Source organism: Rhinopithecus bieti, unplaced genomic scaffold (assembly GCF_001698545.2).
Source record: "Rhinopithecus bieti isolate Rb0 unplaced genomic scaffold, ASM169854v2 scaffold_14215, whole genome shotgun sequence".
NCBI classification, from domain to species: Eukaryota; Metazoa; Chordata; class Mammalia; order Primates; family Cercopithecidae; genus Rhinopithecus; species Rhinopithecus bieti.
Window position 1 is genome coordinate 806880 of NW_016808057.1, and position 26089 is coordinate 832968.

Consider the following 26089-nt stretch of genomic DNA (forward strand, 5'->3'; position numbering starts at 1 on the left):
AACCCAACCTTTCTCTCTGGCTGCCCTTAAGATTTTTTCCTTCATTTCAACTTTGGTGAATCTGGCAATTATGTGTCTTGGAGTTGCTCTTCTCGAGGAGTATCTTTGTGGTGTTCTCTGTATTTCCTGAATTTGAATGTTGGCCTGCCCTACTAGGTTGGGGAAGTTCTCCTGGATAATATCCTGCAGAGTGTTTTCCAACTTGGTTCCATTCTCCCTGTCACTTTCAGGTATACCAATCAGACGTAGATTTGGGCTTTTCACATAATCACATATTTCTTTGATGCTTTGTTCATTTCTTTTTAGTCTTTTTTCTCTAAACTTCTCTTCTCCCTTCATTTCATTCATTTGATCTTCAATCACTGATACTCTTTCTTTCAGTTGATCAAGTCAGTTCCTGAAGCTTATGCATTTGTCATGTAGTTCTCATGTCATGGTTTTCATCTCTTTCAGGTCATTTATTGACTTCTCTGCATTGTTCATTCTACTTATCCATTCGTGAAATCTTTTTTCAAGGTTTTTAGTTTCTTTGGACTGGGTTCGTCGTTCCTCCTTTAGCTCTGAGAAGTTTGATCGACTGAAGCCTTCTTCTTTCAACTCGTCAAAGTCATTCTCCATCCAGCTTTGTTCCATTGCTGGTGAGGAGCTGCGTTCCTTTGGAGGGAGAGAGGCGCTCTGATTTTTTGAATTTTTAGCTTTTCTGCCCTGCTTTTTCCCCATCTTTGTGGTTTTATCTGCCTTTGGTCTTTGATGATGGTGACGTACAGATGGGGTTTTGGTGTGGATGTCCTTTCTGTTTGTTAGTTTTCCTTCTAACAGTCAGGACCTTCAGCTGCAGGTCTTTTGGAGTTTGCTTGAGGTCTGCTCCAGACCCTGTTTGCCTGGGTATCAGCAGCGGAGGCTGCAGAAGATAGAATATTGCTGAAGAGGAAGTGTTGCTGTCTGATTGTTGCTCTGCAAGCTTTGTCTCAGAGGTGTACCCATCTGTGTGAGGTGTGAGGTGTCAGTCTGCCCAGAGTAGGGGATGTCTCCCAGTTAGGCTACATGGGAGTCAGGGACCCCCTTGGACAGGGAGTCTGTCCTTTCTTAGATCTCAACCTCCGTGCTAGGAGAATCACTAGTCTCTTCAAAGCTGTCAGACAGGGACATTTGCATCTACAGAGGTTTCTGCTGCTTTTTGTTTAGCTATGCCCTGTCCCCAGAGGTGCAGTCTACAGAGGCAGGCAGGTCTCCTGGAGCTGTGGTGGGCTCCATCCAGTTCGAGCTTCCAGGCCACTTTGTTTACCTACTTAAGCCTCAGTAATGTTGGACGCATCTCCCCCAGCCTCACTGCTGCCTTGCAGTTAGATCTCAGACTGCTGTGCTAGCAATGAGGGAGGCTCCGTGGGCATGGGACCCTCTGAGCCCGGCGTGGGATATAATCTCCTGGTGTGCCATTTGCTAAGACCCTTGGTAAAGTGCAGTATTAGGGTGGGAGTTACCTGATTTTCCAGGTGTTGTGTGTCTCAATTTCCCTTGGCTAGGAAAAGGAATTCCCTTCCCCATTGCGCTTCACGGGTGAGGCAATGCCTCACCCTGCTTTTGTTCTCGCTGGTTGAGCTGCACCCACTGTCCTGCACCGACTGTCTGACATGCCCCAGTCAGATGAACCCAGTACCTCAGTTGGAAATGCAGAAATCACCCATCTTCTGTGCCACTCATGCTGGGAGCTGGAGGCTGGAGCTGTTCCTATTCGACCATCTTGGCACCCTCTGTTGTTTCTTTTCTTATGCAGATGCTTTTTAGTTTGTTGTAGTTCCATATTTTATTTTGTTTTGTTGCCTGAGTTTTCAGTATGGTACCAAAAAAATCATTGCTGAGGTCAATGTTCAGATGATTTTCCCCTGTGTTCTCTTTTATGAGTTTCATAGTTTCTGGTCTTATATTTAAATCTGCATTCCATTTTTAGTTGATTTTTGTGTATGGTATAAGGTAAAGGTTCAATTTCTTTCTTTTGCATGTGCAAATCCAGTTTTCCCAGCACCATTTATCGAAAAGACAATCCTCCATGTGTCTTCTTGGTGTTCTGGTAAAAAAAAAAGTTGACCATTTATGTTTGGATTTATTTCTGGTCTCTGTCCTATTCTACTCATCTTTGTGTCTGTTTTTATGCCAGTATGATATTGTTTTGATTACTGTAGCTTTGTAATATAGTTTTAAATAAGTGTGATGCCTACAACTTTGTGTTTCCCCCCCCACCCGCAGAATGGTTTTGGCCATTTGGGGACTTTTATGCTTCCATATAAACTTTAGTATTGCTTTTCTATTTCTGTGGACAATGTCATTGAGATTTTGATAGGAATTGCTTTGAATCTGTTTATTGCTTTGGGTAGTATGAATATTTTAACGATATTCTTCCAATCCATGAAAACAAGATACCTTTCCTGTACATTTATTTATTTCATCTTTAATTTCTTTTATTAGTGCTTTATAGTTTTCAGTATACAGGTCTTCTACCTCCTTGGTTAAATGTATTTTTAAAAAATGTTTTGGTTTTCATTGTAAGTGGGATTGTTTTATTGATTTCTTTTTCAGCTACATCAGTATTTGTGTATTAAAATGCTCCTGATTTCTTTGTGTGAGTTTTGTATTCTGCAACTTTCCTTAATTTGCTTATTAGTTCTAGCAGTTTTTTGTTGTGAAATCCTTGCAGTTTTATACATATAGAATCATGTCATCTACAAATAGAGGTAATTTTAATTCCTTCTTTCTGATTTAAATGCCCTTTTTATATATTTTTTCTAATGTGATTGCTCTTGCTAGGACTTCCAGTAGTATGTTGAATAGAAGTGGCAAGAGTAGACATCCTTGCCTTGTACCAGGTCGTCATGGAAAAGCTTTTAGTTTTTCCCCCTTGATTATAATGTTAGTTGTAGAGTTTTCATAAATGGCCTTTATTATGTTGGAGAAATTTCTTTGTTTGCCTAATCTGTTAAGAATTTTTATCAAGAAAAGATTTTAGACTTTGCCAAATGCTTTTTCTGTATGAATTGAGAAAATTATGTGTTTTGTTATCTTTTGTTCTGTAAATGTGATGTATCACAGTGATTTTCATATGTTAAACCAGTCTCACATGTCAGAGGTAAATCCCACTTTGTCATGATGTATATTCTTTTTTAATTTTTATTTGTATTTCAGTAGTTTTGGGGGAAAAGGTAGTGTTTAGTTGCGTGGAAAATTTCTTCAGTGGGTAATTTCTGCGATTTTGGTGCACCCATCAATGAAGCAGCATACTCTGTATCCTGTGTGTAGTCTTTTATCCCTCACCTCCTTCCCATCCTTCCCCCACCCCGAGTCCCCAAAGTCCATTATATCATTCTTATGCCTTTGTGTCCTCATGGCTTAGCTCTCGCTTATAAGTGAGAACATACAACATTTGATTTTCCATTCCTCATCTACTTCACTTAGAATAATGGTCTCCAGCTACATCTAGGTTGCTGCAAATGCCATTATTTCATTCCTTTTTATGGGTGAGTAGTATTCCATGGTGTGTGTGTGTGTGTGTGTGTGTATACACACATCATTAGGACTAATTTCTTTCCATTGGCATGATATATATTATATTATATATAATATATTACATATATTATATGTATTTTATATATGTTACATATATTATATGTATTTTATATATGTTACATATATTATATGTATTTTATATATGTTACATATATTATATGTATTTTATATATGTTACATATATATATAAAAAATATATATATTCAGTTGAACTTATTACAAAGTTCAGCTAGGAGCTTCCTTCACTCTGTGGCCCCTCCTCAATTCTGCTGGTTGCCTTCCTTTCCCCAAGGACCTCTGTGAGATAAGGCCAGGAATGGCCTCCATATGCTCGAGCTGAGGACCAGGAGTACCTAGAAGGCTCTTTCCGCTGCTGCTTCTACTTTTATATTTAGCTTGGCTCTGTAAATCCATTTTAGCTCTAGGTAAGGTTAAATCTTTCCATGATCTGGATTTTCAGGTTTCCCAGTGGGGATATGTGTTCAGAGGACTACTTTTCCCCCTCACACTTTGGGAACTCACAGTTTTCTGGCTGTCTTGGCGTGTTTGCAGCAGCAAGCCACTGCTTTCAAAGGATCTGTGAATTCTTTTGGTTTTCCTGCTATGTTCCTGTGGTAGTTCTTAGAGCAAAAGTTCACAATGTGAGTCTCCAGATGCTGTTCAGTCTATCTGACCAGGAGGTGCACCTTATTCCTGTCACCTATCTGCCGTTTTTCCTTCTCTTTTTTCTTAGGCTAACTTAAGATTTGCCCGTTTAATTTTTCAGAAAACTAACTCAGTTTTATCATTTCTGTGGTTTTTCTGTTCTCTATTTGACTTATTTCTGTTCTCGTTTTTATTATTTCCTTCTTTCTGCTAATTTTAGGTTTAGTTTGTTGTTTTTTCTAGTTCCTTGAGACATAATGTTAGACTATTCATTTAATATCTTTCTTTTTTAATATAAGTGCTTATTACTATGAACTTCCTTCTCAGAAATTCTTTTGCTGCATTCCATAAATTTTGTTATGTTGTGTTTCCATTGCTGTTTGTCTCAAGATATGTTAAAATTTCTCTTTTAATTTCTTATTTGATCCGTTGGTTGTTCAGGTGCATAGTGTTCAATTTCCACATATTTATGAATTTTCTAATATTCCTTCTGTTGATTTCTAGTTTTCTACCAATGTGGCCTGAAACAATGATATATGTAATTTCAATCCTCTTAAATGTGTTAAGACTTGGATTAACAAGTTTAACATACAATCTAGCCTAAAAAATATTCTATGTGTGCTGGAAAAAGATATGTATTCTACTGTTGTTAAATGGGAAGTCCTGTATATGTGTTAGGTCCGTTCGGTCAAAAGTACAATTAAAGTTCAGTATTTACTTGGCTGGGAGTGGTGGCTCATGCCTGTAATCCCAGCACTTTGGGAGGCTGAGGTGGGTGGATCATGAGGTCTGGAGATCGAGACCATCCGGGCTAACACGGTGAACCACCATCTATACTGAAAATACAAAAAATTAGCCAGATGTGGTGGTGGGCACCTGTAGTCCCAGCTACTCGAGAGGCTGAGGCAGGAGAATGGCATGAACCTGGGAGGCAGAGCTTGCAGTGAGCCAAGGTCACGCCACTGCACTACAGTCTGGGTGACAGACTGAGACTCCTCAAAAAAAAAAAAAAAAAAGAAAAAAAAGTTCAGTATTTACTTATGAACTTTCTGTCTGTTTGATCTATCCACTGTTGAATGGAATGTTGAAGTTCCCTACTGTTGCATTGCAATTTATTTCTCCCTTCATATGCATTAATATTTTCTTTGTTTATTTAGATGCTCTGATGTTTTGTCATAGGTATTTATGATGGTTATGTTCTCTTGAATTCACTCATTGAAATAATGACCTTCTTTGTCTCTTGTAACACTTTGTGACTTGAAGTCTATTTTATTGTTTATAAGCATAGTTACCCTGTTCTTTTTGGTTACCAATTGAATTGAATATCTTCTTTCATTCCTTCACTTTCAGCCTATGTGTGTTCTTAGAGCTTAAGTGGGTCTCTTTTAGTCAACATGTAGTTGGCTCTTATTTTTAAAAAACATTAATTCAGTTACTCTGTTTTTTGATTGGAGAATTTAATCCATTTACATTCAAGGTCATTAGTGATAGGTAAGGACTCCCTATTGCCATTTGGTTATTTGTTTTTGGTTGTTTTGTATCTCTTCTATTCTTTTCTTTTTCTCTTGCTGTCTGCCTTTGTGATTTGATAATATTCTGAATTGTTAAGATTTGATTACTTTCTCCTTATTGTTTGTATATCTTTTACAGTTTTTTTGTGATTACCATGAAGCTTACATAAAATATTTTATTATCAACTATGTAAAGTTGATAACAATTTGATTTCTTCACATACAAAACCTCTAGACTTCCACTCCCTCACACACAACTTATGTTTTTGATGTTAAAATTTGTGTATTTTTATATGTTTATTCCTCAACAATTTGTTATAACTTTTGTTATTTTTAACTGTTTTGAGTTTAGCTGTCATACTGGAGATATGTATAATTTATATACCATCATTTCAGTACTGAATATTCTGGATTTGACTATCTCTGAGTTAAATAAATAAAAACTCTATGTATGTACCAGTGACTTTTATACTTTCATATGTATTCATTATAGTAATCATCACCCTTTAGTTTCCTTTGAAGAGCTCCTTGAAGCATTTCTTGTAAGACTGATCTAATGGTAACAAATTTCTTTAGCTTTTGCTTGTTTGGGAAAGACTTTATTCTCCACCATTTCTGAAGGACAGCCCTGCTGGGTATAGTATTCTTGGCTGCCAATTATTTTCTTTCATAACTTTGAATATATCATCCCATTTTTTTCTGGCCTATAAGATTTTCACTGAGAAATTAGATGATAATATTATAGTGATTCCCTTACGTGTGACTTGATGCTTTTCTTTTCCCTTTTAAATTGTCTCTTTGCCTTTGACTTTTGACAGTTCGATTATAATATACCTCAGAGAGAACCTCTTTAGTTGTATCTGTTTTCGGACTTCTGATCCTCATGGATCTGGTTGCCCATATTTCTTTCAAGACTTGAGAAGTTTTCAGCAATGATTTTATTAAAGAAACTTTCTGCCTCTTTCTCTGTCTTTTCCCCTTTTAAAACTGCCACAATATGAAAATTTGTTAATGGTGTCCCATAAGTCCCATAGGCGATCTTCATTCTTTTTATTCTTTTTCCCTCTGACTGAATCTCTTTAAAAGAGCGATCTTCTAATTCACAGATTCTTTCTTCGGTTTGATGTAGATGCAATTTGTTAATTTGTAAATTTTCATTTTTTGGGTGTCAGTTTCTGGAGAATTATTGTGTTTAGCTGAGGGAATCTCTCTATTGTGTTTAGCTGAAGGAATCATGTTTGACACAATCCACAGGCAGCCACAGCAGCATGAAAAGCCAGGGCACAGGTTCCTAGAGAGGCTGTGGAACTAGATTCCTGGGCTCAGGCTCTTGCAAAACTACTGTAGCACCTGGGACTTGAGGCACAGGTTCATTTTCCAAAACACAGGGTGCAGTCCTTTCACTAATCCAGTGTTTGTTGCTCTGAGACATACCCTAGAATATTTTGCCTTGGGGAAGGAATGTTGCTATCGTTCTGACCTTGGAGAGCAAGGTGCAGCACTCGCAAGGCTCTAGGGAAGAAGAGGTACTCTGGATACTCGGCTCCTGAGGAGCAGGGCACGGATGCAATTGTGGCCCAGAACTAATACAGCATAGCAGCAACTTGGGATCTGGCTGATGAGTTACCACACAATGGTGACTCTAGACCTTGAGATAGTGGGACATGGCACTAGACTAGGCTTTGTGAGGCCAGGTACAACAGCAACAAGGACTCAGAAATGACAAGATGCTGCTGGGGCTTGGGCCATGGGGAGTGGAGCGTTGCATAGCAATGTCTCCACTTTCTGGAGATGCAAGTTGCCACAGCAGCTCAGACTGCAGGTAGCTTGTTTAGTTCCAGGTATGTGGGGCACTTGGCAGTTCAACCTGGAAGGTGAGGTGGCACAGTTCAGCCAAGGTTCTAATTCCTGGGATATAATGTGCTGTGTCTGCTTAACTCCAGAAAGCATGGATACATGAGTCAGTGAAACCTCCACATCCTTAGGGGATAAGGCTATGGTGGTGGGAGATGCAACTGCTCTGATGTGCCAGAGGCTTAGGGTCCCTGGGGATTAGGTGCATCCTTACCTGCAACACTGAGTAGGGCGATCAACTGCTCCATTCTCCTGAAGACCTGAAGTCTCTTGGGGTGAGCTACCACTTCAGTGTGGTCCTAAGGGAAAACTACCAGCAACTAGCTGAGGAGGATAAAATTGTTCTGTAGTAGCTTATTCTGAGCTGATAGGTCATAGCAACAGCTTGACTCGGGGCTGCACACTATTGGTTGGGCATGTTGCAGTGGCAGCAAAGCCTCAGAGATGGAGGGATGCAGTGGCTATTGTCCTGGGAACAGGATGCCCACATGCAGTGACTCTGGTTCCAAGATGGTGCAGTGCAGCAGCAGCATGGGACATGGAAGTGGGGCACAATATTGGCTCTTTCTCGGGAGGTAGCTCAGGGTATGGACTCTGGGAAGCTCTATCAGTGGGGCTCAGAGCCTGTGAGGCTGCAGGAGTCTCCAGTAGTAAAGACTAAGGTGGCTGCAGTGGTGATGGGAGCTGCTCATGCCCTCTTGCTTACCATTTCCCTGCATGAAAGAATCTCCCCTGGTTCTGAGTTGATTCTCACTGCCTATGGGGTGGCTGAGACAAGGTGTTTCTTTCACTTTCCTTTGAGGCCATCCTGAATTTCTTTGCTTGACAATATTTCCACTGCTTCTTTGCTATTTTATGGAACTCTCCTTTAGTTGTTTTGGTTGAACTATAGTTGTTAGTTAGTTAATTAATTAATTAATTAATTGTGGGAGACAGAATGCTAGGAGCTTCCATCTGCCATTTTGTTGATGTCACTACTCATTTTATTCTTTCTTATATGATTTATAAGCAGTATTTTTAAACATTATTTGTCCATTTAATCTAACCGGTCAAATTTATTAGTGTAAAGATTGTCAATATCTTCATCATATTATTAATGTCTTTAATTATTTATGTTCATTTTTTTAGTGTTCTCTTTTTTAATTTTTCTTTTTTGTTCTATTTTCTTGTTATGTTTTGCCAGGGGTTTCCCAATTTTACTGATCTTTTCAAACAATCAACTTTTGGCTTTGTATTTTATTATTCAATTGAATATTTGTTTTTTATTTCACGATTTTTTTTCTTTATTCTTTCTTTATACATATTCTACATATTCTGGTTTGATTTATTGTTTATTTCTACCTTCTTGAGACAAAAGCTGAATTAATTTATGTTTAGGCTTGTTTCTCTTCTGGTATATGCACTAAGGCTACAAACTTCCTTTTAAGCACTAATTTTGCTGCATCCCACCGGTTTCGTACTGCTACATCTCACTAGTTGATTATCATTTTGTTCGCATTATTTTTATATTTCTGTTGTGGTTTGTTCTTTGATCCATGGGTGAGTCAGAAGTTTACTATTTCATTTATAAGAGGCTTATTATTTCTAATTTATTTGTTTATACTTTCATTTCAGTAGGTATTTTCCAATTTTTTAAAGCTTGTATTGAGTTATTACTGGCCTAAATTAATTTTAGTCTGTTCACAAAACAAAATAAGAAAAATTTTAATTTTAAAAAATTTGATAAAACTTGTTTTGTAATTCAGAGTGTGTATCAAATTGGGCTAAAGTTTCATCACGATATAATTCTGAAAATAATGTAAATTCTGTTACTGTTGAGGGCTGTTTACATATATGTCATAGATCAGTTTTGTTAATTGTACTTAATGCTAATTCACATGTCCTTATGAAATGTTTTGTGTTTTCCTATTCTGTCAACTATTACAGAAACTGTGCTAAAGTCTTCATTCTGTGAATGTGTCTGTTTCTCTTTCTAATGTTCTGTCAGTTTTTACTTTGAATATTTTCGAAGATATTTTGTTACAAATGTCTAGATTTAGAATTATTATAGCTTCTTGTGTTTACCACTTTATTGTGATGAGATATTCCCTAGTTATTCAAGTCTGCCTTGTGTGATACTAGCATAGCTAATCCAGCTTTCCTTGGTTAGCATATGCATGGCATGTTTTTCAATTTTAGGTTAACTATTTCATTGTTCTCATATTGAAGGCATATCTCTTATAGGCAACATATTGTTTGTTTTTTTTATTTTTATCCACTCTGATAAAGTTAGCTTTCTACTTGGAATGTCTATTCAATTTTTTTTGCTTTAGCTCTGTTGAGATTGCCCTTTCTGCTGGCTTTTTACTTTTGCTGGCTAAAATTCTATTCTGTGTTCAGAAATGGGGAAGTCCCCCAGGGAAAATACAGCTGCAGGTAATCTGTTCACTGTTCTCACCAGTGTTTTCAATGGTGTGTCCCTGGGCTTTGTCACCTCACTATACTTCAACATTTGGCAAATAGCTTGAAGAGAAAACCAACTGTGTGTTGAGGTCCTTAAAAGTTTCCATTTGTCTCACTTCATTCCCATCGTAATGCCAAAAGCGCTCCTGGTTTTGCTCTCCCCAAGCAGAAACCTTGTCCCTGGGCCAATCCCAGATTTTCAGCATCTAGCATAAGTCAAATGTCAATAAATGTCCCCAAAGAGCAGATAGTTGTAATCCATTAACTCAATACCTATAATTTCCCACTTGTAAAAATTTAGTCCTTAAATTCTCGTCGCTTCTGCAGCTATCAATGGGTCATTTAATAGATACGCACATATAGATATACAGACATATTCAACTTTATTGGTTGTTTTTGTAGAGTGCTTTTCTACTGGAAATTAATTCATCATTTCTCAAGTTTTTCACTTAGACTAAAATAGTTTCTCTAGTTTATAATTTATTTATATATTAAAATTACATTGTTATTGCAGAAAATTAGAAAATGATATGAAAAGAAGAAAGGTAAATTCCTCTTTAAATGCACTGTTTTAGTAATCTATAACTAATATAGTTTGGATGTTTTGTTCCCTACAAATCTCATGTAGAAATGTGACCTCCAGTGCTGGAGATGGACCTAGGGAGGTGTTTGAGTCATGAGAGAATATCCTTTATGAATGGCTTGGTGCCTTCCCTGTGGCTATAAGTTACTACAAGATCTGAGTGTTAAAAAAAGATTCTAGGACTTCCTGTCCCTCTCTCTTGCTCCCTCTTTTACCGTGTGACATGCCTGCTTCCCCTTCATCTTCTGTCATGATTGTAAGCTTCCTGAGGTTCCCATCAGAAGCAGAGTAGATACTAGTGTCATGCTTGTACAGCCCATGGAGCTGTGAACCAAATAAACTTACTTTCTTTATAAATTACCTAGGCTCAAGTATTCCTTTATAGGATGTAAAACAGACTGTTTTGTGTATTGTTTGATACAAAATGACTGTATATCAAACTAACTTATATCTCAGAGGCTTAAAAATCATTTTATTGTTACCCACATTGTGGGTCTGGTAATGTTTGGTTGGATAATTTGTACGATATACTTGTGTCATTTCCAAAAGAATTCATTTTCAAGATGTCATCCTCATTCTCATATTTGTCACTTTGGTGAGATCTGTCCACATGGCCTCAACTTCCCACAGTATGGCAGCCTGAGGGTAACTGACCTTCTTATATAGTAACGCGGAGCTCCATGAGACTAAGAAAAAGGCTGGCAGTTGTTTTAAAGCCTGGTCTCAGAACCAGAATGACATGACTTCCATCATACTTTATTGGTCAAACCAGTCATAGGCCAGCCCACATTCAACAAGGAGGAAGTAGAGCTCATCTCTCAATAGCAAGAGTATCAATTTGCAACCATCTTTAGTCTATCTTGTTCCATTCAGAGAATTATTCTCAGTATCTTGGCAAAATCATTTAGTAATAACAGCTAACTTGCATCGAATATGCCCACATTGTACATTATTTCATTTCATCATTATAACACTATGAGGGAGTACCTATGAATATATCAAATATTTTATTTAATATCTTATTTACTTTTATATAACAATTTAATTACACATGTAAAACATGAACACATACTTGTTAGAGAAAAAGCTAAAATGATACAGAAGTATATAGAGTAAAACCAAAATTTCCTCTAAAATCCCTCCCTCAATTTATCTTTTCTGAGATAATTCTGGTTAGTAATCTAATGTGTATCTTTCCAGAACTTTCATTTGAATTTTCATACTTGTATATTTGTTACCAATCACACTTGGCCCTGACCTTTTTGGTGCTAGACATGGACATGATGGAGTCATGCAGAGAGTATGGCTCAAAGCTATGGTCCCACACAAATGTAAATAAGAAAGCCTAACCTGCTCCCAATCGTTCAAGGTTCTTGTCTTTCCTCTTGTCAGTAAAATATTGTTAGCCATTTCCCAGTACTTTGATGACTTTTCAATGCTTCAAGCAAAGTCATAGCTTTCATTTCCTAGAGATTATTTTCTTTTATTAACAATCGTAGGTCTGTAATCCATGTCAAAAATGTAGGTGACCAATGCATTTCAAACAAGGATAATGTCAAATAGCTTTTGACATTATCTTATTACCTCACTTAATTATTATACAAGTCTGATCATTAAATATCTCCCTTAGGAAAAAACAGATTCCTAGCTTTATAAGACTTAAATAAATAACCTATTTATTTTTTAATGTGACTTCCATGTGAGTTTTACTTTAAAATTCTTATGTATATAAATATTTAAACATTTCAAACTAATGAAAAATGCAGAAGAAAGCAAGGTTATTCATAGCATCATTTAGTTTTAGGGTCATAAGTCAGCACAAGTTCAACAATCTTATCATCATGCCCCGCAGAGAATTACCTTCACCAGGCTCCTGAATAAGAATTATATGTCTCTAGGTGAAGCATAACTGATGGCCAGTTTTAGTTTTGATTCCTTAAAATAACATATTTTTTCAAAAACTATACAAGCCTAAATTTAAGGAACCAATTATTAATAGCAGTCATTCATATTATAATGCTTTCAAAATTCAAATATTTGTATCTCTGATTTGGTCACATTTAGTTCTATGTTCATGTGAACTAGAAATGTACTTTGTGTCTATAATGCTTAACTTTCTGTCTGAACACATGATTCCATCTCCTTTGCCCCTTTTGGGGGTATCTTCTCTGTCATTTATAATCTCCTGTTTTGAATATGCAAGCTGTCTCTTCCTACAGGACTCCTCATCTTTAAGTGTTCAGGATTTCTCTATCCTAAAACAAGTTTTTCATCTTTTCCCTTCACTTCTGCTTAATCTATTGATGTGGACTTTTCTTTCTTTTAAATTTATTAAAAGAGTTCACTGGATGTTTCTGTTTTCTTTTGTCCCTGTACTCCTAGATCAGTGTTCATTTCCAGCACCAGGCTGCTGGACCACCACCCTTTTTCCCAGTTGATGCTGTTTGTCACCACTGCTTTTTTTTTTTTTTTTTTTTTTTTTTTTTTTTTTTTTTTTTTTTTTTTTTTTAGAATGCAAATAGATTCTTTATTGTATATGCCACCCTTAGGCAAGAGATTAAGCAGGATCAGTAAAAACCAGGGCAACAGGCCACAATTTTCACTAAACCAGAATACATTTGAGTGTTTCTTACAAAATTTGTCCCAATCACATAGATTTCAAAGACTGGGGGCTCTGGAGCAGAGCAGTTTCCATAGAGTACTATTTGCCCCCAGATGCCTCCCTTAGCCCTCAAATACCCGAGAGTTCACCCTTAGGGGATTATCGTTTTGGAGTAAACATTCCCTCTGTCTCTGATTTTCTTATTTTTTTATGTTTTATTATACTTGAAGTACTGGAATACAAGTGCAGAATGTGCAGGTTTGTTGCATAGGTATACACGTGCCATGGTGGTTTGTTGCACCCATCAAACTGTCATCTATATTAGGTATTTCTCCTAATGCTATTCCTCTCATAGCCACCCCCCAGCCCCCAACAGGCCCCAGTGTGTGTGATGTTCCCCTCCCTGTGTACATGTGTTCTCATTGTTCAACTCCCACTTATAAGTGAGAATATGCGATGTTTGGTTTTCTGTTCTTGTGTTAGTTTGCTGAGAATGATGGTTTCCAGCTTCATCCATGTCCCTGCAAAGGACATGAAGTTATCCTTTTTTATGGCTGCATAGTATTCCATGGTGTATTTGTGGTACATTTTCTTTATCCAGTCTATCATTGAAGGGCAGTTGTGTTGGTTCCAAGTCTTTGCTATTGTGAATAGTGCTGTAATAAACATTTGTGTGTATGTGTCTTTATAGTAGATTGTTTTATAATCCTTTGGGTATATACCTAATAATGGAATTGCTGGGTCAAATGGTATTTCTGGTTCTAAATCTTGAGGAATCACCACACTGTCTTCCACAATGGTTGAACTAATTTACACTCCCACCAACAGTGTAAAAGTGTTTTTATTTCTCCACATCCTCTCCAGCATCTGTTGTTTCCTGACTTTCTAATGATCACTATTCTAACTGGTGTGAGATAGTATCTCATTGTGGTTTCTGTTTCCATTTCTCTAATGACCAGTGATGATGAGCTTTTCGTCATATGTTTGTTGGCTGCATAAATGTCTTCTTTTGAGAAGTGTCCCATCACTATGCAAAAATCACAGGCATTCCTATACACCAATAATAGACAAACAGAGGGTCAAATCATGAGTGAACTCCTATTCACAAGTGCTACAAAGAGAATAGGAATACAACTTGCAAGGGAGATGAAGGACCTCTTAAAGGAGAGTTACAAACCACTGCTCAAGGAAATGAGAGGAAACAAACAAATGGAAAAACATTCTATGCTCATGGATAGGAAAAATCAATGTCGTGAAAATGGCCATACTGCCCAAAGAAATTTATAGATTCAATGCTATCCCCATAAGCTACCATTCACTTTCTTCACAGAATTGGAAAAAACTACTTTAAATTTCATATGGAACCAAAAAAGAGCCCATATAGTCAAGACAATCCTAAGCAAAAACAACAAAGCTGGAGGCATCACGTTACCTGACCTCAAACCATGCTGCAAGGCTACAGTAACCAAACAGCGTGGTACTGGTACCAAAACAGATAAAACAGAGATACAGACCAATGGAACAGAACAGAGGCCTCAGAAATAATGCCACACATCTACAACCATCTGATCTTTGACAAACCTGACAAAAGCGATGGGGAAAGGATCCCCTAGTTAATAAATGGTGCTGGCAAAACTGGCTGGCCATATGCAGAAAACTGAAATTGGACCCCTTCCTTACACCTTATACAAAAATTAAGATGTGTTAAAAACTTAAACGTAAGACCTAAAACCGTAAAAACCTTAGGAAAAATACCTAGGCAATACCATTCAGGACATAGGCATGGGCAAAGACTTCATGACAAAAACACCAAAAGCAATGACAACAAAAACCAAAATTGACAAATGGGATCTAATTAAACTAAAGAGCTTCTGCACAGCAAAAGGAACTATCATCAGAATGAACAGGCAACCTACAGAATGGGAGAAAATCTTTGCAATCTATCCATCTGACAAAGGGCTAATATCCAGAACCTACAAGGAACTTAAACAAATTTACAAGAAAAAAAAGTCCGTCCACTGCTTTTTTTTTAGATGGAGTTTCAACCTGTCACCCAGAATGGAGTGCAGTGGCACGATCTGGGCTCACCACAAGCTCCGCCTCCCAGGTTCAAGAGATTCTCCAGCCTCAGCCTCCCAAGTAGCTGGGAATACAGGTGTGCACCACCAAGTCTGGCTAATTTTTTTTTTTTTTTTTTTTTTTTTTTTTTTTTTTTTTGTTTTTAGTAGAGAGGGGATTTTACCATGTTGGCCAGGCTGGTATTGTACTCCTGACCTCAGGTGATCTGCCTGCCTTGGCCTCCCAAAGTGCTGGGATTACAGGCTTGAGTCACTGTGCCCAGCCTACCACTGCTTTTTAAATGAAAATCTATTTTCCTTTTACTCTCAGGCCATGAGTCACACTTGCCTGGCTCTCTGATGTGATTTCTTCCTCTGTGACATTTTTTGCTGGCTTCGTGCATTGGCTATCTTACGTTCTGTGGACAGATCTCTTCAGTAAATGCCATTCTCCTGGACTAGACTCATCCACTTTTAGGACTACCACTTCTATCCAAATGAGACGTTAAGAAAACATTATGAAAATGTTTTGTATTGAAATAATTGTAGACAGAGCGTTGCAAAAATAGTGAGGTCCCACGCACCCATCAGGCAGCTTCCCCAATGGTGACATCTTATGTAATTATAGTGAATTATCAGAAACAGAAAATTGATTGACACAATACAATTAAGTAAACTACAGACCTCATTAGACTACAGACCTTTCACTACTTTTTGCATCATTTGTTTTTGCACATATTTATGTTTAATTCTATGATATTTTATTGTATATATGGATTTGTAAAATCACCATTAAATCCATGATACAGAACTATTCCTTCACCACAATGGAACATCATAGTGCTAACTCCTTTATAGTTATACTGTCCATCCTCTTCCATAACTTCCAAAAGTTATGGAGGGTATAACTATAAGGAGGGTATAACTGTAACAAATAGAGGGTATAACTATAAGGAGTATCTACCCTTCATTGCTATTATTTTGTCATTTTACAATTCTATCTAAATGAATCCTAAAGTATGCAACTATTTTAGATTGGCTTTTCTTCACTTAGCATAATGTCCTAAGATTCATCCAGGTTGCTGCATGTATGAATAGTATTTTATACTATTACATTGCTGAGTAATATTCCATTTTATGGATATGTCACAGACAGTTTAATCATGAACCTATTGAAAGATACACATATTGTTTCTAGTTTTTAGCTGTTACAAATAAAGCTGCTATGAACATTCATGTACAGGTTTTTATGTGTACTTAAGTTTTCTCTCCCGTAGGATAAGTGCCCATTGGTAAGTCCTACCAGCAATGTGTGAGCTATTCACTTTCCGCCTATCTTCACTAGCATTTATTAGCATTATAGTATTAGTGTTATCAGTGTTTTTTATCAACATTTTAATAGGTGTGCAGCGGTATCTTGAGTTTTTAACTTGTATTTTCCTAATGGCTAGCAAAGTTTAACATCGTTTGATGTATTTATTTGCCATCCATGTATCTTCCTTAGAGAAGTGTCAGTTCATGTCATTTACATGTTTTCTACTTGAATTGCTTATTTTACTACTGTCATTGTTAGACAGTTTTTAAATAAATTCTGGGCGTGAGCTCTTTGCCAGACACATTTTTCAGGTAATATTTGTGGTTTTAAAATATTTTCTCTAGTTAATGGCTTATTTTTTTGAGCCTCTTTACATGGTCTTACTCCTGCCATGTTAATATTTTTTACTGGTTGTTTTGTGACCTTCTCTTCCTTCTTTCCTTCCTTCCTGTCTTCCTTTTAGTGAATGTGGTTTTCTCTGGTAGTATAATTTAATTTCTTACTTTTTATTCTTGGGGTATATTTTATATGTTTTTTGATTTGTGGTTACCACGAAGCTTTCAAATACTATTTTATAGCCCATTATTTTAAACCGATAACAGCTTAACACTAATTTCACAAACAAACAAACAAACAAAAAGAAAACTAATAAAACTCTACATTTTAACTGTGTACCCCTGCTTTTAATTTTTTGTTGTTTCTCTTTATGTTTTATTGTACTGTCTTTATCTTGAAAAGTTGTTGTAGTTATTATTTTTGATTTTGATTTTAGTCTTTCCACTTAAAATAAGAGTAGTTTATACATCACAATTATAGTGTTGTAATATTCTGTGTTTTACTATTACCAGTGAGTTTTGTACCTTCTGATGATTTCTTCTTGCTCATTTATATCCTTTTCTTAAAGGTGGAAGGACTCCCTTTAGCATTTCTTGTAAGACATATTTGGTGTTGATGAAATTCCTTAGCTTTTGTTTGTCTGAGAAGGTCTTGATTTCTTCTTCATGCTTGAAGAATATTTTTGCCTGATATAGTACTTTAAGGTAAAATTTTTTTTTCTTTCTTTTCTTTTTTTTTTCCCCAGCACTTTCAATATGTCATGCCCCTCTCTCTTGGCTTGTAAAGTCTGCTGCCAGGTGTATTTAAGCTCCATTATATGTCATTTGTTTTTTTCTCTTGCTGCTTTAGGATTCTTTCTTTATCCTTAACCTTTGAGAATTTGATTACTAAATGCCTTGAGGTAGTCTTCTCTGGGTTAAATCTGCTTAGTGTTCTGTAATCTTCTTGTACTTGATAGTGATATTTTTCTCTAGGTTTGGGAAGTTCTCTGATATTATCCCTTTGCATAAACTTTCTACCTCTATCTCTTTCTCTACCTCCTGTTTAAGTCCAGTAGCTCTTAGATTTGTCCTTTTGGGGCTGTTCTAAATCTTGTAGATGTGCTTCATTGCTTTGTATTCTTTTTTCTTTCATCGCCTTCAATTGTGTGTTTTCAAATGGCCTGTCTTCCAGCTCACGAATTCTTTCTTCTGCTTCATCAGTCCTGCCGTTAAGAGACTCATGCATTCTTCAGTATGCCAATTGCATTTTTAAACTCTAGAATTTTGACTTCATTTTTAAAAATTATTTTCATCTCTTTGTTAAATGTATCTGATAGAATTCTGAATTCCTTCTCTGTGTTATCTTCAAATTGTTTGAGTTTCCTCAAAACACCTATTTTGAGGTGTTTCACATATCTCTGCTATATTTCACATATCTCTGCTTTTCCAGGATTTGTCCCTGGTAGCTTATTTAGTTCCTTTGTTGAGGTCATATTTTCCTGGGTGGTCTTGATGCTTGTAGATGTTTGTTTGTGTCTGGGCATTAAGTAGTTAGGTATTTATTGTAGTCTTTGCATTCTGGGCTTGTTTGTGTCCATCCTTCCTGGGAAGGCTTTCTATTTATTTGAAGGCACTTGGGCCACAAGCCCAATAATGCTATTGTTTTTGCAGACTCCTAGAGGGACCACCTTGGTTGTTTTGAATAAGATCCAGAAGAATCCTCTGGATTAACAGACAAAGACTCCTGCTCTTTTCCCTTACTCTCTCCCAAGCAAATAGAGTGCCTCTGTCTGTGCTGAGCTGCCTGAAACTGGAGTGTGGTGGTATAAGCACCCCTGTGGCTACCACCACTGGTACTGTGCTGGGTCAGACCTAAAGCCAGCATAGAACTGGGTCTCACCCAAGGCCCACCCTAACCACTACCAAGCTACCACCTATATTCACTCAAGGCCATAGGGCTCTACAATCAGCAGGTAGTAAAGCCAGATTTGTGTCCTTCTCTTCGGAGTTCTCCCAGACCCCAGGTGTATCCAGAGATACTGGCGAGGAGCCAGGGATTAGAGTCAAAAACCTTAGAAATTTGCCTGATATTCTATTCTACCACGACAAAGTTGACACTCAAACTGCAATACAAAGTTCTTCCTGCTCTTCCTTCCTCTTTCCACAGGCAGAGGAGCGTCTCCCTGTGGCCACCACCAGCCCACAGAAGGTTCTGCCAAGCCACTGCTGATGTTCACATAAAGCCTAAGGGCTTTTCAGTCAGCTTGTGGTGAATGCTGCCAGGTCTGGGATTCACCCATCAGGGCAACGGGCTTCTCTTTGGCCCAGGGCAGGTCCAGAAATGCTGTCCAAGACCCTATTCTTGGACTCTAAGAGCCTGCTTGTTGCTCCACCCTGCTGTGGCCAAGCTGGTATCTAAGGTGCAAGACAAGGTCCCCTTTACTTTTCCCAAACTGAGGGAGCTTTTACTGCAGCCTCCAGAGCTAGGAATGTGCTGGGTCACATTTGAAGTCAGCATGTCTCAGAGGCCGAGGCTCATGGTGAACTACCTGGGTATTGCTGCTGGTTATTCAGGACCTAAGGATGCTATAGTTAGCAAGTAGTAAATCTTGCCAGGACTGGGTTCTTCCCTTGAAGTCAGTGAATTCCTTTTTGGCCTAGAGTGTGTCTAGAAATGTTATCCAGGAGCTATGGCCTGGAATGAGGTCCTCACAACTCTGCCTGGTACTCTGTCCTACTGTGGCTGAGCTGGTATCCAACATGTGAGACATAGTCCTCTTTACTCTTTGCTCTCCTCTCCTTAAGCAGAAGGAGAGAGTCACTTTTGTTGCTGAGAGTTGTGCTGTCTGGAGTTAGGGGAGAAATGGCATTAGTACTCCTGTAGCTGCCATGACTGGTGTCTCTCCAGGTCACATACCCCTAAAGCCCACTTGCTGTAAGCTCAGCCCAGCCCAGCCCTAGAGTTGCCTAGGAGTTGCAGTCCTTGTTTTTTAGTCACATTTTCAATTTACCTGGTACCCTAGAGCACTATTGGCCCATGGGGCAAGGTTTGCTGAGAAACTCAAGTTCCAGCCACTGGGATGGGCAGTTCCCCTCTGGTTAGATCTGGTCCAGATGTTCCTTCTGTGTGCTGGTGCTGGCTGAGTCCAGTATGACTTTGCTCTACATTGTGACAGTGTAGCACTAAGTTCAGTGTAAAGTCTCCCAGTCACTGTGCTCTCCCTCCCACAACTGCACAGATTTCTCTCCATGCTGCATGGCTGCTTTGGGGGGGGGGGGGGGGGGGAAGGGTGGCATCAATGATTCAGGACTCTCTCTCCTGCCCTCCTCAATACCTCTTTCCATGATATGAAGTTAAAACCGGGTACCGTGATTGCTCACCTGATTTTTGGTTCTTGTGATGGTGCTTTTCTGCATGAGGATAGTTGTTGAAATTTGGTGTTCCTGTTGGGGGAATGAACAGTGTAGGATTCTATTCTGCCCTCTTGCTCCACCTGACTAACACATTGATAATCCTGCTTTTGCTTTTGAGTGGAGTGGCTAGAGTTTACAAATATAGAATGCCGAATTAAGTTTGAATTTCAGATAAATGGGAAGTAATTATTTAGTTTCATATGTTCCAAGTATTAAATGGGGCATACTTATCCTAAACAATTATTTGTTGTTTATCTGAAATTAAGTTTTAGCTGGGAATCTTATATGGGAATTTTACCTGGCAATCCTACTTCTGTGTCTCAGGAGAAAGAAAATCTTTTTACGTGGATGTCACACAGATTTCTAAAACTACTGCATTCAGCTTATTACTTCTACTTTCACACTTACATCTATTTCTGAATTCTCGGTCTCAGCTATGTCCTTACCACCCACCTTGGAACCTAATTTGAAGACAGAATTATCCTCAACTGCGTCCTCTCTCTCATATCACTTCTCATTAGTCAGCAAGTTATTTGTGCTATAGAAGCATCTCTGAGACATAGCCTCTCCTGTCCATATTCATTGTTATTCATTTCTTGATTCTCATAATCTCTCTTAGAGATGTGTTCCATCTTCCAAAGTCTTCCTCTTCAAGTCCTTCTCTGTATTACCACTGGAGTTAGATCATGGGGTTTCTTACTCCAGGGATTTTAGGATGCATTTCTCACGGTCTCTAATTATCTTTCCTCATTTTTACTTGGTCAACTTATGCCTTCTTCAAGAGTTACTCTCTTTGCTAATGCTATGGGGGAAGCATTGTCTGGGTTTATGATTCTGGATTAATGCCAGTGTCTATATTAATAAGAAAGGAAGGGTGGCTCTGTTCTGGTATTTAGCAGGGGCAGGGAGTTCCCTCAGTTTATCTGACTTGACATGGTAAAAAAAAAAAATGAACATGTTAGTATGAATAGCTATACAGTGGGAAGTCTCTAAGCAAGGAGCTCTAATACAGTGATCAATGTCAACAAGAATGTTGCCATAGCATAGACCAGTATGCTTTTTAATGGATGGAGACCATCTTCAAGAGGAATACCATGTGGTAGTAACAAAGGCAAATTCAGCTGAGAAATGAAGCTCATGGTACAATGTATTATATTGTACTTGCTCTCTTTTCTCTGTGCACATTTTTTGTGTGTAACATGTTCTGTTTGCTTTAGCGGGTCACCACTTTATTAACAAATTTATGTTTCCTGTTTCTTTAAAGAACCACTTTCACCCTGACCACATTGCTAGAGTGTCACTATGTTTCCTAATCAATTTCTGTAAACACATAACCATGGGGTCTATACAGCTTCAAGTGTCACATTTTACATGCCAATCCTGCTGCATGCTCCTGGCTACCTTGGCTGTTGTGCCACTTGAGCAGTCTCGCCATGTTCATAGGGGGTTTCCATTAATAGTTACATTTTTTTTTTCTGTGCAAATACCTCTTATGATCTTCTGTCAGTGTTTTGCCTGTCTATTTGTTTGAAGAAAGTATTTGTCTTTATACCTGTTTGGGGCAGATTATTATTTCTGGACACAGTGCCACTAAGAAGATTTGCTCTTAAAAAAAAACACATACACACACCTCATCTCTCTATTCTTTCCCATTTGAAACTGTCATATCTGGTTGACAAGGACTAATGCCTATCTCTGCACACAAAATCCCATTGCAAACAGAAAAATCTCACAGCATTTTTGGAAAATTTTCCTGTTTCCTTAGACTTCTTCTCACTTATTTGTTCTAGGCTTCATAACTGAAAACTCAACAGTTTTCTATTTTATCTGGGGTTCAGGCATATCTGGTCTTGTTTGGACATTGTTGTGACAATCCAAGAGTTTCCTTCTGCCCGGGAAAGATAATATATTTTGCTTAATGCTGGAGTTTAGAACCATCTGGAAAAACCTGGTGAGCTATTGGGTGGCCTCATTTCACAAAAGTTTGTTTGAAAGTTAAAGCTAAGGAGACTTCCAGGTGAGAAAACATCCTAAGGGAAGAATCTGGCTACAGTAAGTTGGCCCAGTAACTTATCCCTTCTTTATTGAAGGCAAGCACAGGCCACGAGCACAGCACTGTTGCTTTGACATTAGTCTTTCTTCTGCCCAACTCCATGGAAGTACGTTCGGGTACTTGGCAGAGAAGGCTAAGAGTAAAAAGTAAAGAGTGTCGTACTGAACTCTGAAATATATATCGAGGGCCCAGCTCTTCTCTGAGTACCTACTAATATGGTAAAATGTCAAAACTGTCATCTCAAACTCTCCCCTAGCTCTGGAATTTGGACAGCTCAAACTAATCATCAGACAGGAACACTGTGGCCAGAGGAACTGTGGGAAAAACAGCAATTGCTGAGACAGGAGCAGAGAGGATCTTCTAACCCCACTGCAACAATAGAGAATAAAGTCAAGGACCTGGGAAATATCAATGGAACTGGAAAACTGCCTTCTACAGCCAATCGACTAGCTGTGGCGACTGGCATGCCCCCTGCTCTGCCTATCAGAGTAGTATGACTAGCAGTGGGAGGGGGTGCTCTTGAGCGTGTGCAAAATAACTTTGTGTGTGGAACTCCAAGGAGTAATTATAGAAAGGGGGTCCTAAGCCAGGTTAGAGCCTAAATTTAATTAAATTTAAGCGGTCTGGTCATTAGGGACATTTGCAGACATGAGTTATGTTTGAAAAGATAATAGTATGGTGACCATAGAAAAGTAATGCTTTGGCAGGAGTTATATTATTTTTAAACCTTGAGGCAATATGTGGTAAATGTTTTAATATAATACAAAGCAGAAGGTTTTGTCTACGTTAAATCAAATGTGGCCACTTAGGCAATTATTTCTACATCTATATTCTTGCGTCAATCTTCAAATGCTTTCATTCCATTTACATTAAAAAAGAATCAGAATGTAAGTTTCCAAATTCCAGATTTCAGCAAATTTTATTCTGCGCACACACATTGTGTGCAGAAAGGAGTGATTGGTTCAAGTGTCTGCTTTCATAGACAGGAAATAAGACTTCACTCAGTGCCCAGATCAGCTGTGTACATCAAGAGCAGGTTTGATTTTCATCCATTTCTGCCTCAATAATGCCTTCCATCTGCCATCAACTTGCAAATCCCTCCATCCTGAAAAACAGATGAATCTTTTGAGTGATCTTGAAAAATCAGCCCGTTCACATGAAGGGACAGGGAAATAGGTTTCTATTTTTTGCCAAGTGTTTTCTCATCAGGTTTTTTTCCAACGTGCATTCTTTAGGTTGACTTAACAGGTAAAGAGTAGAAAGTGAGGCTGGGTGTGGTGGCTCATGCCTGTAATCCCAGCCCTTTGGGAGGCCAAGGCGGGTGGATCACTCGAGGTCAGGAGTTCCAGACCAGCCTGGCCAAAATGGTGAAACCCCATCTCTACTAAAAATGCAAAAATTAGCCGGGGCTAGTGGTGCACAATGGCGATCCAGCTACTTGGGAGGCTAAAGCAGGAGAATGGCCTGAACCCAGGAGGTGGAGGTTACAGAGCTGAAATTGTGCTACTGTACTCCAGCCTGGGCAGGGCAACAGAGTGAGTAAGACTCTGTCTCAAACAAACAAAAAAAAAAGGCATTCCATCAGAGTGAAAATCCATAGATTTAATATACTGGTGGCCCAGTTTTCAGTGAGAAGTCCTAGAGGAAATATAATCTAATCTATTAACCTAAGGGAGAAAGGCTGTTTGCAGTCATACTCATTGCTCACACACATTTATTAGCCTAACTTTCCTACTTGGATTATCTAGAGACAAAAATATACTCCAGGAATGTTTTTGCTTCCTACTGGATATTAAAACTACGGTACAATAATTTGAACATTATATTGCTGACCTAAGTATAGACAAAGACGTCTATCAAAAAGGATAGAAAACCCAGCAAAAGACCCAATAATGAAATAATCAGAATTTCAAACCAATGGGGAAAGATTTGTGTGATATTAGCATAACTGGGTAGCCATCTGAAGAAAAATGAAATTGAACTCTTAAGCCAAGATAAATTCCAGATTGATCAATGTTTAATAAGAAAAAAATCACAGTTTGGGAGGCCAAAGTGGGTGAATCACTTGAGGTCAGGAGTTTGAGACCAGCCTGACCAACATGGAGAAACCCTGTCTCTACTAAACATACAAAATTAGCTGAGTGTGGTGGCACATGCCTTTAATTCCAGCTACTCAGGAGGCTGAGGCAGGAGAATCCCTTGAACCCAGGAAGTGGAGGTTGCAGCAAGCCGAGATTGTGCCTTTCCACTCCAGCCTGGGCAATAAGAACAAAACTCCATCTCAAAAAAAGAAAAAGAAAAAAAAATCACAAAGATAATAAAATGTGTCACAATTTTAAAATATAATTTTAAATTTGATATAAAATCTGGAAGCCAGAAAAAAGATTGATCTAAGTTCAACTACAAAAACTTTTGCAGGACCATCTTCCATCAAAAGTAAGCAAATCAAAAATGTTGTCAAAGGAGAAAAAAGGGATTTACAACTTGTGTTACAGACAAAGGGTGAATTTTGTTAATATTGACAGGTCTCTTAAAATTCAAAAGAAAAAAATGAATAGACTAATAGAGAAATGGGCAAAGATTATGATCAGGAATAGTATTGTAAACGTCTAAAATGCATGTAAATATATGCAAGTTTTATATAAGAGAAATACCAAGACTACAAATTTTCTACACAGCAGATTTCAAAGAGCTAATCAACACACAGTACTGACATGGTGTAGAGCCTATAATGTAGGATCACATATATCTGGTCAGAAATTTGATAATATATTTCAAAATATGTAATACACGTCCTTTTACAGAGCACTGCCACTTCTGTATATATATAGTTATAATCATAAAGACAAGAGATGACCTCCAAACAAAGATAATTGTAGTAACATTATTAATAACAAATGATTGAAAGCAAATGCATTCAATAAGAAATTTGTTAAAAGTGGTTATTTTCATATTGTAAAATACTATGTAACAATGTAAAATAATGAGTCTGCTGTAATACACTGTATCTTCAAGACGTATTATTAGAAGGGAAGATTAAGATTTAGTACGGTGTGCATAGTTTGTTACTTATAGATCCATATATTCATTAGCTATATGCAAAGAATTATTTCTCTGGAAGTAAACCCCCCACCCAAATCACAGAGTACCTCAGGGAAGATGTCTTAGAAATTTGTTTCTGGGGACATAAATGGTGACAGTGGGACAGGGGTGGGAGAGAGAATTCCTTTTTACTGGATAGCCACATGTGTTTTTGAACTTTATCCTTTATGTATGAACTATTCTAAAAATGATTAGAATCTCAAATGTAAATGTGTGAATAATGGCCAGGCTCTTTGCCATTTAAGTCTCAAGCTTATCAACCATCTCTCTCTAATTGCAGCAATTGTAGTGCTATTATAGACTAGCCAGCTTTTCTTCTATTAATAATTTCCTGAAGGAGCGGAGCATCTCGAGATGTGAGTGTAAGTATTCTTGTAAATATTTTTTGTTTTACTGTTTTTTTTTCTCCCAAAGAAGAGAGAATACCAAGGAATTTACTTTCAAATGTTACAAGAATTAATTGCTGAGGCGGGTGGATCATGAGGTCAGGAGATCGAGACCATCCTGGCTAACATGGTGAAACCCCGTCTCTACTAAAAAAAAAAAAAAAAACAAGTTAGCTGGGCGTGGTGGCAGGCACCTGTAGTCCTAGCATCTCGGGAGGCTGAGGCAGGAGAATGGCGTGAACCCAGGAGG

At 38.0% G+C, this 26089-nt stretch overlaps 1 long non-coding RNA gene across 1 annotated transcript in view; it reads left to right on the forward strand.

Moving 5' to 3' along the window:
• The window catches only part of LOC108537692 (uncharacterized), a 119253-nt gene extending 93455 nt beyond the window's left edge, over positions 1-25798 (forward strand). The window contains exon 3 of the long non-coding RNA XR_001887901.1: positions 25734-25798. This is a non-coding gene — a long non-coding RNA (uncharacterized LOC108537692). The remainder of the gene's footprint in view (positions 1-25733) is intronic.
• The last annotated feature ends 291 nt before the right edge of the window (positions 25799-26089 follow it).